Source organism: Theropithecus gelada, chromosome 1, assembly GCF_003255815.1.
Source record: "Theropithecus gelada isolate Dixy chromosome 1, Tgel_1.0, whole genome shotgun sequence".
NCBI lineage: Eukaryota > Metazoa > Chordata > Mammalia > Primates > Cercopithecidae > Theropithecus > Theropithecus gelada.
This window is the reverse complement of record NC_037668.1, coordinates 119,383,533-119,389,896: the sequence shown is the minus strand read 5'-3', so window position 1 is coordinate 119,389,896 and position 6,364 is coordinate 119,383,533. Positions and strand designations below refer to the sequence as shown.

General features: G+C 40.7%; 1 non-coding gene across 1 annotated transcript; it reads left to right on the top strand.

Moving 5' to 3' along the window:
• The first annotated feature begins 5,836 nt into the window (after nucleotides 1-5,836).
• On the top strand, nucleotides 5,837-6,003 carry LOC112614885. Its single transcript, XR_003117191.1, has one exon. It is a non-coding gene; the product is annotated as a U1 spliceosomal RNA (small nuclear RNA).
• Nucleotides 6,004-6,364: the final 361 nt, after the last annotated feature.

The following is a 6,364-nucleotide window of genomic DNA, read 5'->3' as shown; positions in this document are numbered from 1 at the left end:
TAGATTTAAAAATTATATAAACCATTTTCAGAGTGGGTTAATACCTTGCTGTATGTAACACATTCAAAATTTGTCTGTCTCTAGTAGTGTTTACGGGAGACACAGCATTTTTATTCTATTAGGCATCACTACATGGGTGACCTACTGTCATTTTGAATGTTTCTCCCGTGTTGAACTCATTATTTCTTTGTCTGCAAGTTACTTGAATTAAGCTTATGTTTTATACATAGCTCATAAGAAAGAAAAAAACAAAGGAGTATAATACACAGATATATACATGTTAATGTTAGTAAGGTTACAGGTAACTTTTATTTTCTAATTTATGCTTCTTTGTATTTTCCAACTTTTAGAAGCTTAGAAGTACTCTTTTTGTGAAAGGAAAATAACTGTTTAAAATTTCTAACCTTATGTGCTATTGATTTTTTGTAGAAGTTGGGAGGTGAAGGGAGTCTGCTTTATTTTTAGGATAATAAGCAATTGAGTAATCTTTTATTTGTCTGGTGGTGTTGAATAGAGAGAGATTCTGCCTAAGTAAATTTTATATGGCTCAAGCCTACCTTGCTTTTTTTTTTTTTTTTTTTTTTTTTTTTTTTTTAAATGAGACTGAGTCTTGCACTGTGGCCCAACCTGGAGTGCAATGGCATGATCCCGGCCCATTGCGATTTCCATCTCCTAGGTTTAAGTTGTTCTCCTGTCTCAGCCTCCTGAGTAGCTAGAATTACAGGCGTGTGCCACCATGCCCGGCTAATTTTAGTATTTTTAGTAGAGATGGGGTTTTGCCACGTCGCCCAGGCTGATCTCGAACTCCTGACCTTGGGTGATCTGCCTGCCTTGGCCTCCCAAAGTTCTGGGATTACAGGCATGAGCTACCATGCCTGGCCTCAAGCCTACCCTTTTAAAGCTGAGATTTTAGTTTTCAAACTTGAGATGAAAACCTTACGTTATTAGTATTACATGTTTTAAAATCCATTGTGATGAAATACAGTATATTGAATTCATTTTTATCCTGGAATCAGGGTCATTACTGTGCCCTTCAATTATTGTACTTTTGGCCTTTCCCTTGCTGTCAGCTGTCACTGCAGCAATGCTAATTGGGGCTTTTAATCATGTAGCTTAGTGAAAACAAATAGCATAATATTTTATGTAGATTGACTTACTAAATTCTGAAGACTCATCTGAAAGCCTCCTTCTTGGAGTGAAAAGTATGTGGTTTTCTTCTTCAGGACATGGAAGAGGGGATTTTATCACTTATGTTCCTGTATTTGTTTTAATAACTGATGACCCATGGCAGATGTTTATTTTTGCTTTTATGTTCTTATCTGTATATGGAAAAGCTTAGATTGGGTATTGGTAAGACCTTGGAATTAGATAGGACTGGATACAAATTCCACTGATACTTCTTAGTAGCTGTGTGATCTTGGGCTTTCAGCTTAACCTCTTCAAGTTCATTTCCTCTTCTGTAAAATGAGGATAATCATGCTTTTATCGTAGAGTTGTGAGGATTAAATGAAGATTTCATGCAGTGTGCTAGCACAGTATCTGCACATAGTAATTGCTCAATATTATCAATAATGATAATTATTTTCATTATTAATTTGGCTATGACTGATGCCTGCCACTTCTTAATTTCAGTGTTCAAATAACCTGTATCAGATTTGGAATGTGAAGCTGAGCAAGCTTGATAGTTGAAAGAAAAGATTATTATGAAACATTTAATGTATTTTTCACTGACTAGAAATATTTTCTCATCTTCCCATAAAGAAGATAACACAATTAAAGGATATCTATACGTGGCAGAGAGTCTGGATACCTGCACTACATTATGATATTTAAAGGAATCATTGCAAACTACCTGCAAGAATCCTGAGAGGTTAAAACTGAGTTTATAATTATATAGACTTGGTAATTTGTTAAATGCATCAAGAAAAATGAGATTACATTGTAAGTTTTGAGGAAATTTCCCATGTTTTAAATAAGACTGTTTATGAATTCAATACTTTGCTGTAGGTGACGGGTATGGAATTTGTCATTAATCTGTACCAACTGGATTAAAATGGGTTCAGCAGGTTTTTAAACTTATTGTTGATAATGGAAATATAAAGCTCTGAAAAAATTATGACCATTTTTTTCCATTGTCTACTCATCTTTCATTTAACTTCTATTGATTTAAAATCCTTTAGTGCAGTTAACTGCTATTATAAAATCTATTGAAGTAAATACTCATATAACAATTTTTTACTTGTATGACAGTTGCTTTTGGAGTAGCTGGAAGAGCTATGAAACATTACTGAGGTAATTTCGTTTTTAACCATTTGGAGGATAGTTTTCTATGTGTTAAATGTCCAATTAATCAGTACCATGGCTCTTTCTGCTAAGAGTCTTAGAAATGAACAAGATAGTATAACCACTGAATGCAAAATTTTAAAGGTGTTAGTGAAAAGTATCTAAAATAAAAGGCAACACATGAATTACTCTGAAAAAGCAGTTGTTTTAAAATAGCAGATAAATATTTTTGTTTCAGTTATTCACAGGAACATCAATCTATCAAAGCTTTTCCCTCATGTCTTTAACGGGATGTAAAGTACATAATTTAATGCAATAATTAATATGAATAGCAGTTGTTGTACTTACATAGCAAGTATTTGTTATTTTGCTGAGGTATTTAGAGAAGTTTCTCCTTATACCGAATACTTCCAGAATGTTTTATATTGTCTGTGTGTGTGTGTTTGTGTGTGTGTGTGTGTGTGTGTGTTTGAGTGGGGCGGGGGTATTGGGTGATGGTTATGTAAATTTTTTTAAAAACTGCTTTTTCTTACTTCTTTTCTATCAGCTATCACATCTTACTCCTGTTGTTACATTTTCTTCAGTAGTCCTTTCCTTTTAACATGGAAAACAGGTAATCAAGGGTTTTAAAATTGTGCAAGAAAAGTATGCATAATTTAGTGCTTACCAAAGGCCTCAAGAGTGAATTAAAAATCTCAAAACCTCCTCTCATATTACAAATGCAGTACACATTTTAAAAACCCAGAAAATGTTAATAAGAATAAAAAGGTCACTTATCATCTCACATACTAGAGATCATTTCTTTTTTAAACTAAAACAGGAAAAGATAAATTGCTACAAGTATTTTCGCAAGAAGAGCACTGATATAGGGAAAGAAGATTGGTAATAACCGATATTACTCTGAGGATATCAAGAAATGGTAGAATAATAGGAAGCCACCACTTATGATATCAGCCACCTATAGCCCTACAGTGGGTGATTATCAGGAGCTTTACCCAGAAGCCATGTACACATCACTCTAACATCTGTCCCCACTTCTATCAGCCACTGCTGGAGGAAAAATATGGTTGCTTCTCTCCAGTGTTCTTACTTTCACATGAGTGCCTTTCATTCACAGAGCCTAAGCCAAAATCCTGCCTACAAGGAATCTGGGAAATGTAGTTTCCAGGCTTCCAGGCACTGTGAAAGAACTTGAAAGGATAGGGATGATGTTGACAATTCTGTCATCAACAGATAATATCCCTGACAGCATCCTTCCAAATTCTTTCCTCAACACACATATACTACTTACAACTGAACACTTAATCAGGACCATAGCTAGATATATGCTGTTTGGTAACTTGCTTTTATCACTTGATTTAGTATAATGCATATCTTTCTAAACTCTGTTATTGTCTTTGTTTTCTGCTGCTGCAACAGAATACATAGACTGGGTAATTGTTAAAGAACAGAAATTTATTTCTTACAGTCTAGAGACTGGGAAGCCCAAGATCAAAGGGCTGTATCTGGTGAGGACCTTCTTGCTGCATCATCCCATAGTGGATGGTGGAAGGGCAAGAGAGTAAGAATGAGAGAGAGAGAAGGGCAAGAGAGTAAGAATGAGAGAGAGAGAGAAAGATAGAGCACGAGTGAGCAAGAGGGGTCAGATTTGCTTTTATGACAACCACTCTCTTGGTAATGAATCCATTCCTTTGATAACAGCATTAATCCATCCATGAAGGCAAAGCGTTCATGACCTAATCACCTCCTAAAGTTCCTACCTTTCAGTACTGCTGCATTGGGGATTAAGTTCTCAATACATGAACTTTGGGGGACACGTTTAAATGATAGCAGTTATATCTTAAATTTTTTGTGTGAAAAAGGAATATATTAATACTTTTTGGTAAGCTGCTTTTATCACTTACGATGTTGTTACATCTTTTTGAATGGCTCTTTAGAATTCTCTTGTTGGATTTATTAAATAAGCACCCAGTGCTAGACAACTTAGATAGTTTCCACCTTCTTGCTATTATATCAGTAACTTGCTGTGCATCCTTGTGACTATAACTTAGTATATGCCCTTTTATTCTTCAGGGAATATTCCAAGAAATATAATTGCCAACTCCAATGGCATGGTCCATGGCCTTTTCTGACTTGTATTTTGCTTCTTCCTGAGTTCTTTTTGCTTACTTCCCTTTCTCGGGTAACTGGATACCAGAAAGTTGTTATGGAGATATAAAAATTCAGGATGGTTTTAACCCTTAGGCCCTTTTGCATTCAGAGTCCTTAATCTTCAGTCATATAAGATACTTGAACCTCCACCCATGCTTCATCTAAACACTAAATGTGCCTTAAACTAAGAAAGCTTAAGAACTTCTGCTAAAGATTAATTCTAACTTTCCAGGCCAAAAGAACAGGAAGCTGGAGGAAGTGTCTCTAGAGACTTACCTCTTTCATTTTACACTTCCTTCTTCTTCCTTTTCTCCCTTTTTCATTCCATTCTATTGTGATCATTAAAAAAAATCATTAAGGTATTTAGTATTTAGACACGATCTGTTATTTTATACAAGACTTCCCAGTTTTGAAGCTATGTTATGTTCCCAGTTATGTTCACAGTGACAAAAATTAGCTGGGCATGGTGGAGCGTGCCTATAATCCCAGCTACTCGGGAGGCTGAGGCAAGAGAATCACTTGAACCAGAGAGTCGGAGATCGCGCCACTGCACTCCAGTCTAGTAACAGTACGAGACGAGAGAGAGAGAGAGAGAGAGAGAGAGAGAGAGAGAGGAGAGAGAAAGAAAGAGAGCGAGCCCTGAATCCTAGCGGACCTTGATTTAAGTCCTCATGTGGTATGGGAGACATGGAGGAGAGGAGGGTAAAAGTTGGTCTCGCTTTAAAGTTGGTCGCCCTCTGCCTTTCCATTAGAGCATGTGCTGGACACAAGAAAGTTGCCAGCGGTTTAAGCATTTTTAAAGTGCAAGAAACGCTCCACAGAAAAGGCTCGAACCAGCCAACTGCAGATTTGGAAGCAAGCACACCACCCGACTGCGACACACCAACAGTCGACCCTCGCTGCCGCATCACCACGCAGAGCAAGCGCCCATCCAACGCTAGGCGGAGCCACCACCTTTTGTACAACAATTGTGCAGGCTCCAAAGCCTCGGAAAACCGGAGACACGCATCTTGCCCGCTACGGTTGAAACCAGTGCATTGGGTAATTCCGAAGCTAGAAGGGCAGCAGAATGGCCTTCGCCCGGTCCTGCCTCTCGTCCACTGGAAGCTCAGTGGGGAGCGGGAGCCAGGGAGGTGAAGTGCACAGACTCGGCAGAGGCGGCGGGGAGAATCGCGGGGTGAGAGGGCGCGGTGGCTATGGGGTGGGAGCCCATAGCCATCGCGTGTGGGAGAATCGCGGGGTGGGAGCCGCTGCTGAGGGAGGCCTGGGTTGTCGGGAGGGTGACTGTCGGTGGAATCTTTGGAGGAGAGTGATTTGGAAAAATGGCGAGGGGACAACAGAGGGGAAGGTGGTGACCCTGAGCGTCCGGCCAGGGGAGAGGAGGCTGTGCTGTCCCTCCTCTCCCCTTACCTGGCGGGGGACAGGCCGTGGTCAGGAAGGGGGTTCTCCCTGGACGAGGCTAGTCCACCGCACTTCGGCAGCGCTGACCCCTGCGATATCCCCACACGCGGGGCCCTGATCTGCGGTGGTGTTAGTGCTGCCCGGCGGCTGGGTTCGCGCGCTCACTCTCCTGACATTGCCTTGGCTCACCACCGACGCGGATATCGCCGCCAGAGACCCTTCCCGCCCTCCTAGGGAACTTGAGTGCGCTTCCTTGGTGTTCTCATTGAAGCTCACGAACCGACAGGTGTGAGCTCTCTTTTACACGCTGAATTTGGCTATAGCAAAAAAGCCCTGACCAAGAGCTTGGGTCTCCTTCGGACCTGCACACGACTCCCCAACTCCCCCCTGCAACCGTGGCTCTTGGCTGGCGGGCAGGCAGCGTCCACCAAGCGTGGAACCGCGGCAGCCGCAGCCCCCGCAGGCTGGCAGGCAGACAGTAGCAGGAGAAAGGACACAAGGCCTGCGTATTGGGAAAGCATGGGAGACG